Below are 13,754 nucleotides of genomic sequence, written 5' to 3' on the forward strand. Positions count from 1 at the left end.
ACCGAGTAACCCCTTGCTTGAGCCAGCGACCTTGGGTTCAAGCTGGCGAGCTTTTGCTCAAACCAGATGAGCCCACGTTCAAGACATGGTGACCTTGGGGTCTCAAACCTGGGTCCTTCCGCATCCCAGTCTGACGCTCTATCCACTGCGCCACCGCCCGGTCAGGCCAGATCACACTTTTGAGTGGGAAGAAGGACATTCTAGGCAGAGGGAATGGCATGTGCAAAGGCCCAGAGGGCAGGATGTCTGGGTTATTGTTATAAGTTCCAGCGTCTGGCCCAGAATAAACCCTAGGTCAGGACGTGGTGAATGCAGCATTGCTCTTTCTCTAGTCCCTGCCATAGGCATTCACCTTTCATCCCACGGAGTCTTTGCGGCAACCTTGAGAGATGAGGGCTAATGTACCTCTGTCTCACAGACAGACACCGAGGCCCGGCAGCTTACACAGGTGACCAAAGTTGCCAGCTAGTGGGTCAGTGGCAGAGTCAGGACTCTCTACCTTCCCTTTCATCTGGCTTTGGGGGATCAGAGGAACGTCTCTTTGCTGCTACTGTGGAGCACTCCCAGACAAAGACCCAGACCCGGGCTGGTCGGCTTGGACAGGCCCCTGAGATGCAGTATTTGAGATGCAGCCCCTGGGGTCTCCGAGATCAAAATTCCTGAAGCCCACACATCTGGGAGACCCTGTCGATCCTAAGCTTGTGGTCTGGCCTCCCACACCCACCACCTTCTCACTGGCCTGGATGGGAGACCCTGGCTTGCGAGGCCCACCTCTGCCCATCTCTCCCTCCCTGGAATTCCTGGGCGCTGCATCTGGCTTCTGTCAGAGCGAGGCCTCTGGGCCTCCATTCCCCGGGCAGTTCTCAGGAGTGTGTGTCTGCAGCAGTGGCAGATGTGGGCCTGGGATGAGGCCATGACGTGGGGTGGGGGTGAGGCCTGCCAGCACACCCCATGTCCAACACCCCTCTCGAGGCCCCTGCCCGCCTCCACCAGCCCAGCTGTAATTCTCTTACCAGACCCTTCAAACCAACACATCTGGGGACAGGAAGGATAGTGTGTCTTCCTTTGGAAAACTGAAGTCCGGGAGGAGGCCTGGTGTGTGATCGTGGGGGTGTGGGGACCAGGCCCAAGGATTCTAGCGCTGTGGGTGCTGGCACCAGTATCTGGCGTGCGGTGGAGGTTCTCAGGCCAGGCCTATGGCCTTCAGCACCATGTCTGGTCAACTGTCAGCCTGTTTCCAAGTTACAAATGCTTCTTCCTTAGGGAGCCAGGTCTCAGACCCCAGAATAAACACCAAGACCACTACACAGATAGGAAAACTGAGGCCTGTGGCTGCTGGGAGGGGCTGAGGGCAGGTCTGTCTGCTCATCCTCCCAGGGCAATTTGTCTTTCCCGGGAGAGGGGAGACCAGTCTGTCTGTCCTTCACTCTCCCCCTCGGGCCACTCAACCCCCAACCCCTCGCAATGCTCCCTGGAGCCTGTCCCCAGCGACCCTCTTCCAGGGAATGTGATGAAAGGTCTATTTATTATACTTTAGCTCGCACAGTTGTTTCAGATGTTTCCAATTCGTTAGCCTGCTCAAACATCTGTTCCTGGTTGAAGTCAGAAAAGAGAAAGAAAAAAGGACAGCTCGATGCATTTCATACATCCTCAGTCTAATACATGGACCTGCATATCCCCGTCCCCTCTCTCTCTCCCACATCCCCCAGCAGACCCTCACAATTCACTTCTTAGCCTCAGCCACCCTCACACTTTCTCTCCACCACACATGGGTGCACACTTGCCTTGGCTTCCACAGATGTGCTCAAACCCTAACACAGACACGCCTCATTTTATTGCATGTTGCTTTATCATGCTTCACGGATGATACGGTTTTTACAAATCAAAGGCAAGCCCTTCCACCAGCCAAAGATTACAACTGGCTTTATTGCAATACTCACTTCATTGCAGTGGTCAGGAACTGACCGGTAGTGTCTTCCAGATATGCCTGTACCCCCAGCGGACACACGCACCCCTATGTACACAGCCTCGTGCCTACACGCCTCCTGCATCTGTCCCCTGTGGGGACTCACAACCCCTTCCCCAGGCCCTCCACTCTCTGAACACCTTACAGGCCACAGGTGAGCCTCACGGCACTGAAGGTGGTCTGTAGACTGGGTTCCAGTCTAGACACTGACCTAAGTCTTGTGACCTTGCTTTGGTTCTCTGAGTCTCGATTGGGTTTGTCACCTTCACGGGGCTATCATGCTGGTTAAAATCAGTGTGCAAGCACCTGGCCTGGCAGCTGGTGCCCCTGGACCGGCACCTGGCCATTGTTCCTGTCACTATTCCCTGCTTCCCCTGTGCACACACACACGCCCATGTGCATATTTGTTCCTGCACTAAAAACACGGGCACAGGATGGGACTGAAACATCTCTGGGTTCCAGAAAACCTTGAGGTTCTGTGATTCTTAATGCCTCCCCTTACAGATGTGTACAGCTGCACACACGTGTGCTTAGCCACCTAGTCCAACACACACATGTAAACAAGTGCACGTGTGCTCAGAAGCAAAACCTCCCGCTTACACACTTCTTAACACATGTACACCACCACAGTGCACACTCGTACTTGCACTACCCCTCTCTCAGCTCATTCACACATTCACACCCCGCTCCTGGAATGCCCGGGGGAGGGGGGTTGAAGCCCAGTGGGAATGGGGCAGGTCTGCATTCCTGCTGCCAGGGCTAAACTGGCTGGGGTGGGGGTGGAGGGAGGAAGTCAGCCTCCCCCAGCTTCTCTAGGGCCAGGGCTGGGGAGGGCGAGGAGACGACAAGCACCTCTCCAGATGCCAGGCAGTGTCCACCCGAGTCACCAACCTCTGGAGGAAATGGAGAAGCTCCGAGTGAAAGGGAGGCTCTGGGTGGGGCAGATCAGCAGGGTCAGGGTGATGACTCCCTGCCCAGAGAGTCCGTTGGTTGGCACTTACCCCGGCCCCCAGACCTAGGCCATGGACTTGGAAACAAGAGCCCCCCCCATCCTCTCACCTCTTCAGTTCCCACCAACCACAGGTGGCTTCAATCATGGCTTTGTCATACTGACCCAGGACCTCTCCTGTTTGGGGTGCTCCAGGCAGGCTTACCCGACCCCTCCACTAGGCTCCCAGAGCCTGCAGAAGGATGGGCATGGTGGTGGACTGCCGTGGGGCCGGGCAGCCTGAGGACAGGGAGCAAGGGGGAGGGTGCCCAGGGCCCAGCACACCTCTGCTTTTCCCACAGCTGACCCTCCAGGCTCTGCATCTATGACAGTGTGTCTACAAGTCACAGCCCCACATCCCCCTCTCAGACCCCAAAGCAGGCGGGAGGAGGGGTTGTCCTTGTTAGATCTCAGTAATCCCAGGGCAGCTGGGCGCCTCCTCCCCAGCAGCCAGCTCAGCGTGCGTGTGTGCGTGTGTGTGTGTGTGTGTGTGTGTGTGTGCGTGCGAGTGTGTTAGGGGGTCTGAGTCAGAGCCCCACTGCCACAGGTGCCCCAGTTCCCCAGCTCCCCTCTCTTCCCTGCTTGAGCCCTGGGCTCTTCGGCAAACTGGGGCTTCCTCCTTCCCTCCTCTGTTCAGAGTCAGAACAGACCCGCGCTCTCAGCGGCTAAGTTGCTCTGTGATTTAGGACAGAGCATTTACCCTCTCTGAGCTTTGATTTGCTTCCCTGCAAAATGGGAGGATATGTGCTCTGTGCTGAGAGCCCGTGGAGAGGGTGGCCACAGAGGACCTGAGCCTGACGGGGGCTCCGTGAAAGCTTGCCGACCCAGTGCTAAAGTCAGGTGACCTGACTCCCCTTGGGGAGTCCCTCCTTCGGCCAACACTCCCAGTTCGGCCTCCACCTCCATAGGAGGGGGGCCCTTCTTGGATGAAGAAGAGGCCTCACAGGGAGTCTCCCCAGCTCTTCCAGGTTTCCTGTCAACTCTCCTACATCCTAAAGGCCCCAGGCCCTTGGGGAAGCAGGGATGCTGCCTGGTGGTAGGTGATGCTGACGGTGCTTAGAGTGGCCCAGTGCCTTCCAGTGGGGATCTCACCTGCCAGCCACAAGGGAGAGATTCAGGACATAATCCCTTCCTCTCCTCCCCATGCCAAAGCCAAGGGCAGCTCTTGCTAATTCTTGCTATGCTTTTAACTATTGCCCCTGTGCAGGGTTTGCAGTCGTGTACCTACCCCCTTCCTAGCCCTGAAGGAGGCTCCTGTAGGTCTGTGGGCTGCAGTCAAGAGCTGTGGAGGGAGGAAAGGGGGAGACGGGAGGGACTCTCACCTTGATCCTCACCCACGAAGTAATATCAGACCGGAGGAGAGAATAAGGAGTAAACACTTATTGCGCATCTGCGGTCTGCTAGGCATCGTGTCAGGACAACACATATGTGAGTGTGCGTATACCAATGTGTAACTGTGAGGGCGGAGGTGTTCTGCCTTGTTCACTGTTATAACCCCAGTGCCCAGCACAGTGCCTGGCACATGGTGAGCACTCAATAACATGTTGGCTAAAGGAATTGTACCTGTCATTCTCTCAGAACTCTGAGGCTGGTGTAATTATTATCTCCATGTTCTATTATCTTCACCTGAGACTCAGAGAGTTTCAGTGACTTGCTTACGGTCACACAGCCAGGTAAATAGCAGATCCGCCTGTGCTCTCTGGTCCCGGCCAAGAGTCAGTTTCTCCAGGAATGTCTGTGGCTTGTCCACCTCCGCTCAGGGCTCCCATTGCCTTCAGTTCCTCTCACAGGGAGCATCATTCCTCTGAACTGTGACTGCTGCAGTACTGGTCCCTCCTCTCCTCTGGGCTGCCCTCAAGGGCAGCAGTCAAGTCCTCCTGTTTGTCATTGTTCTCTAGTTCCTTTTGTTGTTTTAGTTTAGAACTTGATATGTCCTAAGTGCTTGAGTAAATGAAATGGGTGAGCAAATGAGTAAGACCTTCAGCAAGGTTGGGACACTTGGTTCTTGTCTGTAAGTGTGACCTTGGAGGAGTCACCTCTCCTCCCTGGGCCTCCTTAATGAGGTGGAGAAGAGCTGATGGCCAGGGGCTTCCCAATGCCCTTTCTGCTCTGCCAGCCCATGTGCCCAGGGCATTGGTCTTCCCAGCCGTGGGCCCTGCAGTCCAACCCCATGGGAAAAAGGGGTTTGGGGCCAGTATGTGCTGCTGGTCCCTGACCTGTGCTCTCCCCGCATTGCGGTGTGACAGAGGACCATGGGGAGTCAGACAACTTGAGTTCAGATCCAGGCTGAGGGTGTGCTCATTGGCAAGTCACTTAGCTACTCTATGCCTCACCAGAAAACTGGAAATGGTAATACCTTCCCTATGGGGGAGCCTTTGATCAAAAGAAGGGAGAGTGTCCAGGAAGCACACTCAATGTCGTGTCATCCTGAAGAACAGTTTATTTGAAACCTGCTTTGTGCTCAGGCCCTGATGAAGATCTGAGGGGTCCAGGGAGGGGCTGATGTTCAGCTGCTCCTGCCTTCGGAGAGTTATGGTTTAACCAGGAGAATGGACGCACACTCAGAAGCCCCACCGGGCAAATGATGTAACGGGCTGACAATAGGCTATGGGAGATAGTTGCAATGAATATGACAAGCAAATAATTAGAACTCTTGCCAAGTAACTATTGCATACAACTTAAAAGGAAAAACTCTACAAAGACCCCGACAGATTAATGGGTAGATGATATGGATACAAAATTCATAGGAGACAAATGATAAATGTTTATTGGTAGACATCTGTAAAAGTTATTCCATCTTATCAATTATCAAAGAAAGGCAAATTAAAGTAAGGACAACATCTCTCAAATTAGTAAAGCTATTTTTTCATCTTTAAAAAATATTTCTATTGATTTTAGAGAGAGGGAGGAAGGGAGAGAGAGAAATAGCAATTTGTTGTTCTACTTATTCATGCATTCATTGGTTGATTTTTTTTTACAGGGACAGAGAGAGAGAGAGAGAGGGATAGATAGAGACAGACAGACAGGAATGAAGAGAGATGAGAAGCATCAATCATCAGTTTTTCATTGGGACTCCTTAGTTGTTCATTGATTGCTTTCTCATATGTGCCTTGACCGTGGGCCTTCAGCAGACCGAGTAACCCCTTGCTCAAGCCAGCGACCTTGGGTCCAAGCTGGTGAGCTTTTGCTCAAACCAGATGAGCCGGCACTCAAGCTGGCGACCTCGGGGTCTCGAAGCTGGGTCTTCCGCATCCCAGCCCGACACTCTATCCACTGCGCCACTGCCTGGTCAGGCCATTGGTTGATTCTTGTATGTGCCCGTCATGACTGGGGATTAAACCCATAACCTTGGTGTATGGGGGCAACGCTCTAACCAACTGAACAAGCTGGCCAAAGCCAAAGCTATTTTTCCTTTCAGAGAATACCCAGTGTAGATAACATCATAACGAAAAGGTGACCTCAGACCTGGCCTGTGGTGATGCAATAGATAAAGCATCAACCTGGAATGCTGAGGTTGCTGGTTTGAAACCCCAGGCTTGCCTGGTCAAGGCACATACAGGAGTTGATGCTTCCTGCTCCTCCCCCCTTCTCTCTCTCTCTTAAATGAATAAATAAAGTTTTTTTTAAAAAAAAAAGAAAAGAAAGAAAAGGCGACCTCAAACAGCACCACCTTTTTCATTCCTCAGTTCAGTATTTCTGAGGCACCCTCTGGGGGCTGGGAAGCAGGTTGGCAGTTTAGCTGCAGAGAATTAAAGGCACTCTCACCAGCGGGGCACAAAGAAGCGTGTCTACAGCACTAGCTGACATAGTTGAGCCAGGTGGTGGTTCACAAACCCAGGTGAATCCAAACCCAGAGTGTGTCCTTAGTGGCTGGGACACCTCAGGGAGGCTGCCTAAGTGGTCATGCCCTGTTTCCTTGTCTGCACAACAAGGAGAATGATATCCAGCTCACAGCATTGTCCTGAGCACTAAGAGAAACAGCAGGTACAGGCAGACCTTGGAGATACTGTGGCTTTGGCTTCAGACCACCTCTATAAAGCGGGTATCTCAACAAAGCGAGTCACGCAAACTGTTTGGCTTCCCAGTGCACCTGAAAGTCAGGTTTACACTACACTGTAGTCTATTAAGTGTGCAATAGCATTGTTTTTAAAAGTGTACAGACCTTAATTTAAAAAACCACTTTATTTCTAAAAGATGCTAACCATCACCTGAGCCTTTAATGAGTCGTGATCTTTTTGTTGGTGGAGGGTCTTACCTTTAATTTTTAAAAAAGATTTTATTTATTATTTTACAGAGAGAAGAGGGGGTGGGGAGCGAGAAGTATCAACTTATAGTTGCATCACATTAGTCGCTTTTGGCTTGCTTGTTGTATGTCTGTTGACCAGGCAAGCCCAGGGTTTTGAACTGGTGACCTCAGTGTTCCAGGTCAACTCTCTAGCCACTGCACCACCACAGGCCAGACATTACTTTTAATTTGAAAAAAAAAAAAAGGCAATATTTGTGAAATGCAATAAAGTGAAATGTAATAAACTAACTGTCCAGTCAGTGGCAGAGCCTGTGGAGTCATGGTGTCCATTGTGCACCCTTTATGAGGGGAAAAACCCACCCAAGGGTCTCACAATTGAGGAGGTGTAAATATATGCTGTTATATTCACTGCTTTACCTACAGAAGCCATTCAAAATAGTACTTCAAAAGACCTTTATGACAAAGCCCAATACTAGCAAAATGACACACGATATAGACTGTATGTTGTGAGTGACATAATTGTTGCAAAGAAGCATACCTGGAAGGAAGGAATTCTACCACAATGGGGGGAGTAAAGGGTGATTCTAATTTCCCAGGCAGTCCCATGTGCCCTCTGACCTCATCATCCCACCCACAGGTGATTGCGTCAGGGCTTGACAGTAGACTCAATTTGGGCCAATCAAACACTCTCTCGCTGGAATGGCCTGGGATGCTGAGAGAAAGAAGTGGGCCCTAGGAAGCCATGAGGTACAGTCACAGAGAGTGGAGGCTGTGTTGGGCCATGAGTGGCCACATAGAAACAGAAGAAGCTGGTCTCCAGAGAGAAGGCACAGGTGCCTAAACAGGAGTGGAGACTGGGAGAGACACAGAATAACTGTCACCTTTCTGGTTCCAGGAAGCAGCCCAGCTCACCTGCATTTTGATTCATCTCCTGGGTCCTGATCAGATTATGGGTTGTAGCATTCCAATAAATCTCCTTCTCCTTGAGCTGGCTTGAGAGGATTTCTGTTTGTTTGTTTGTTTGTTTGTTTGTTTTGCCACTGAAGACCTTGAATTAAGACATGAACATTCTGGCCCTGGCCAGGTAGCTCAGTTAGTTAGAGCATCGTCCTGATATGCTAAGGTTGTGGGTTTGATTCCCCGGTCAAGGCAATACAAGAATCAACCAATGAATAAATAAGTGAAACAACAAAATTGATCTCTGTCTCTCTCTCCCCTCCCCCTTTCTGTCTCCTTCCTCACTCCCTGCTCCTTGTGCATCCTCCTGAAGCTGTGCACTCAGTCGCTCAGCTGATCGAAGAGGACGACCTTCCCCGATAGAGGAGAGGACTGTTCTTTTTTTTTATTATTTTTTTAAGATTTTATTTATTCATTATAGAGAGGGGAGGGGGGGGAGGAGCAGGAAGCATCAACTCCCATATGTGCCTTGACTAGGCAAGCCCCAGGGTTTTGAACCGGCAACCTCAGCATTTCCAGGTTGACGCTTTATCCACTGTGCCACCACAGGGAGGACCGTTCTTCGGTCAAGGGTATATGAGTAGCTGCGCTCCCCTGCTAGAACCTCCAAACAGGTTTTCAAGGTTCATTTGTAGGAGAATGTAGAGTAGTCAAGCTTCCAAGACTCCAGACACATCCAAATGAGGCGCTGCATGTGGCAATGCCTCTCTTAAAAAAAAAAAAAGAAAGAAAAAGACATGAAATTCTACCTTCAGTATAAAGTCCCTAGTGAAGGGCTTGACTCTATTGGCAACAAGAAATGGTTATTATCACTATCTCATTTACTCCTCAAAGTAGCCTGATAAGACAGAAGGTACTCTACCCATTGGAAAAATGAGAAAACTGAGGCTCCCTGATGCATTCAACAATGCCACTAGTTGAGTTCCAGTGCTGGAGATACACAGAGACTAGGTAGCTTTGAAGATGCCTGTTGTCTAATGAAGGACATGGACCACAAACAAATAAATAATAAACAAGACATCTGGCAGAAATAAAGTGCTATAAAAAAATTATTCAAAATGGCCCATGAGAGCTACTTTAGACAAGAGAAAGCCTCTCTGAGGAGGTGACATTTGAGCTGAGACCTAAATGACAAGAAAAGGCAGGCCACAAGACAGCAGGAAAAGCAAGAGAAAGGCAAGATTGGGTTTAGTGCACTCAGGGGACAGTGAGGGGACCACCTTGGGCAGAGTAGGCAATACCACCAAGGGCTTTGTGAATCAGGGGAAATGTTTGCCTTTAAGTCTAAGTGCAATGGGAAGATTTAAAAGTGTTTTGATGAACAGCCCCCCCAAAATATCTACTTCTGGAGCCCCAAAACTTGTGAATATGGCAAAAGGGATTTTGCAGCTGTGATTAAGTTAAGGATCTTATGATGGAGAGATTATCTTGGATCATCCAGGTGGGTCTGGTGTCATCAAAAGGGTCCTTAAGAAAGGGAGGCAGGAGGATCAGAGTCAGAGAAGGAGATGTGATGATAGAAGCAAAAGTCAAAGTGAAAAAAAAAAGTCAAAGTGATGGGGCCATCAGCCAAGGAATGTGGGTAAAACAGGCATCCCCAAACTACGGCCCATGGGCCGCAATGCGGCCCCTGAGGCCATTTATCCAGCCCCCACTGCACTTCCGGAGGGGGCACCTCTTTCATTGGTGGTCAGTGAGAGGACCACTGTATTTGGCAGCCCTCCAATGGTCTGAGGGACAGTGAACTGGCCCCCTGTGTAAAAAGTTTGGAGACCCCTGCCGGGTGGCAACGGCAAGGAGCCTGAGCTTCCCCAGAGCCTCCAGAAGGAATGCAGCCCTAATAACCCACAGTAGACTTTGGATCTCTAGAATTGTAAGATGACAAATTTGTGTTATTTTAAGCCATTGAGTTTGTGGTAAGTTGTTACAGCAGCATTAGGAAATTAATGCAAGTGTTATGATATGATTTATATTTTTTAAAAGTCAGAAGGGAAGCCAGGAGACCAGGCAGGTGATAATAGTGCTTGGAGCAGGGTGATGGTAGAGGGGATGGAACCCAATTCCTGGATTCAGATACCCTTTGGAGGCAGAAGAAAAATAGTTTGCTGGTGGATCAAATGTAGGGAGTAAAGGAAAGATACCAGCCAAGGATAAAAACTCAAGGGATTTACCTCGAGCGGTTGGATGGCTGGAGATACTGTTTACTGAGATGGGAAAGAGTGGGGGAGCACAAGTCTAGAAACATCAAGGGACTTAGCTATGCCCATCCAGCCAGCAAGTGGCAGATCTGGGACTAGAATCTGGGTGTCTTAACTGTCAGGCCCAACCTGCTTGTATCTGTGAGAAAATCTCATTAAGGAAAAGAATTTTGAAGATTTTTAGTAAACATTTAGTTAACACTATATTAGAATCCTCCAGAGAAACATAACCAGTAGTGTGTGTATATTTTAAGGAACTGGCTCAAATGATTATAGAAGCGTAGGAAGTCCAAAATCTGGAGGGTAGGCCAGTCGGCTGGACACCTAGGGAAGAATTGGTGTTGCATTTGAGTCCAAAGGCCATCTGCTGGCAGAATTCCCTTTTCCTTATAGGAACTCAGTCTTTGTTGTGTTAAGGCCTTCAACTGATTGTGTGAGGCCCACCCACATTATGGAGGGTAATCTGCTTTACTTAAAGTCCACCAGTTTAAATGTTAATCTCATCTTTAAAAAAATATCTTTACAGAAACATCTGGAATAATGTCTGTACCATGGCCTAGCCAAGTTGAAACTTAAAATTAACCATTGTACATACTATAAGACACAAATATTTCATGGTTGAAGAGAAGGGCAAAAAGCCAGAAATGACGTTGGGCTTGCCCACAGTTAAGGGCCAAGAAGAGAGGTGGGCAGAGGGACAAGGAACAGGAATCAGGACAGTGAAGCAAAGTGTTCCAAGAAGGATGTGATGTTGAGTTGCAGAGACTCAGAGAAGGAGGAAGACAAATAAACACAGTGATTAGAAGGTTGTTGGTGACCTCAACAATGGGCCATGTAGGGAGAATGAGGACAGTGGAAGGAAGAAGGACCCTTCCATGCAAGCACCGGGAACTCAAGTCCAAGAGTAATACAAGCAAGTAAGCAATTACACAATACAACATCCAATAAAACAGAAAGGTATATGTGATAGTGAGTGATGGGAAACTTAGATGAAAGAGGTCGGGAATGGCCCTTCTGACAAAATGGTGGACAAGCTGAGATCGGAAGGAAGCTGCCTCCTGAAGAGCCCTGGGAAGGGTGAGCAGGCAGAGGATCTGTGCAAAGGCCCTGAGTCAAGAAGGAGTTTAGAGCTCTCAAAGAATTGAAAAAACCCCAGTAAGACTGAAGCCGAGAGAGGCAATAAATGAAGCCGGAGGGATGTGGCCTTATAAGGGATGGTGTTTGGATTTCACTGTAAGTGCGGTGGAAAATCACTGGAAGGTTTAAGCAGGGAATGAGTGATGGGACCCGCTTTGTAATTTATAAAGTTCTCCCTGGCTACTGTGTGAAGCCTGTGCTGGTGGGGGATAGAGTGGAACTGGGGGAACCAGTCAGGGACACTTGCAATCACCCAGGTAAGCGGCGAGGACAGGGTAAAGGGATAGCAGCAAGGTGAGCAGTAGACGGGTTTACGAGATGGTCCAACAGAGTCTGCCAATGGAGTGGATGTGGCAGGTGAGAGAGCGGAAAGAATGAAAAACAACTCCCCGTTTCCTGTTTATCAGGTTCACTGCTGTTTACCAAGAAGGGGGAAATCTTGGGAGAAAGAGGTTCTGGGTAGGGATCACGAGTTTAGTTTTAGGGGAAGGTCTTGGCCGTCTCAGCTGTCTTGATGGGGGTGGGGCCTGGGTGGCTGGAGGGATCAACCCCAGTGGCTGAGGGCCCAGTTGAAGCTGGCTGTGAATGCGTGGTGGCACTGTCCCAGGTAGCTGGAGGACTGTCCTGCAGAACTCAGCAGGAAGATGCAGAGGGTTGGCAGGGTGGTTGCGCTGCTGAGGCAAGGCCAGTGTGGAAATCATTATCGAGCAGTTGAAATGTCAAGAATCTGAATTAGGAGGAAGAGAGCAAGAGGTTGGAAGCAAATGGAGGTTTTGGGGAGCATCTGGGGGCCTGGGGATCTTAAAATCTATGACCCCAGGGATAGAGCACTTTGAATGAGGCCAAGAGGGAGTGGCCGTGTGACTGGGAGGGTGAGTGGACAAGAGTATCAGTGGTACTGGGAGTGGCCCTGACATGGAGAATGAGGTCCCTGAGATGATGCTGGAGCCTGCGATGGAGAAGAGGACCTTGAGACAGATGTCAGAGTCCTGTATGAGCAAAGAAGTCACCAAAGGCCACTTGGCAGGTCCCCAAGGGAAGGGGAGGAGGGAGGCATCAGCAGGATGGTGAAGGGAGGGCCACTGAGGGAAGGTGACAGGGAAAGGGGCTCACTCCTCCCGTGAGAGGAGGGGTGGTTTTCCAGACCCTGCCAGGTGAGGGTTGCTTTACCCCAGGTATGTATGTGTTAGGGGAGCCCAAGCTTCTGCCATCACACAAGGTGCGGAATCTGACAGGGTGTGTTTATGGTGCAGTGGGTTCCCAGCTGACCCCGCTGGACTCTGGAAGGCAGGCTGAGAGAGAAAGGGGAAGAGCAGGGCAATGCTCTTGCGAACGACCCCTCTCCCCTCTCTCACTGGGGTCCTTCCGCTTTGCTTTTGGTCTCTTCCCATCAGCTCAGCCTTCACAGGAGCTGCCTGGCACAGCACACCTTCTGAAGCACAACTCCAACCCTGCCTCTCACCCACTTCAGAACCTCCAAGGAGTTGCCCACTGCCTGCGGGTAAAGCCCTTGCTCTTCAGCCTGGTAGCTGATATCCTTCTGGAAGGATCTCAGGTGCTGCCCTCCTCCCCACCTCTCTCATCTTAGATCCCCACAAACCAGAGCTACTTAGAGACCTAAGGGCCCCAGGAGGCATCAGGCCTCTGGGCCTTTGCACATGTCATTCCCTCTGCCTGGAATGCCTGTTTTCATTTCGTGCACCTGGAAAATGCCAACAAGTCTTTCAAGTATCTCCTTGGAGAATTTCTCCGACTCCCCCGAGGAGTCGTGATCGCCTCTTTCTTTGTGCTGTCACCTCCCTCATCTGTCTTGTCTCGTGGTCTGCTCTTCCACTGGGCCAGGAGCTCCTTAGGCAAACAGTATGACATTCATTCTCTCCTCTATTCCCTGCCTGCTCCCTGGGATACAAACTATAGAAATGATCCCTGAAAGTATAGTCTTTGCTCCCTGGGATACAATAGCACTCTGTGAACAGTAAAGGAATGAAAGGACAAAATTATAACAAATTAAGCAGCATGTACTAAGTACTCACTATAATTCCTAGCACTGCCTTAGGCTCTTCAAATGCATTACCTATGTTATACTCATACAAACAGTAGGAGGGCAGATATTGTTACTATTAATATATCCATTTTACAGATGAGGAAACTGAGGCGAAATGACTTGCCCAAGGACATTGAGCTTGTCAGTGGCAGAGATGAGTTTTGAGCTCAGACAGGGCTAACTCCAGTTTCCATGCACTCACCCACTATCCCATGTTG

The sequence above is a fragment of the Saccopteryx bilineata genome, chromosome 3 (genome assembly GCF_036850765.1).
Source record: "Saccopteryx bilineata isolate mSacBil1 chromosome 3, mSacBil1_pri_phased_curated, whole genome shotgun sequence".
Classification (NCBI taxonomy): domain Eukaryota; kingdom Metazoa; phylum Chordata; class Mammalia; order Chiroptera; family Emballonuridae; genus Saccopteryx; species Saccopteryx bilineata.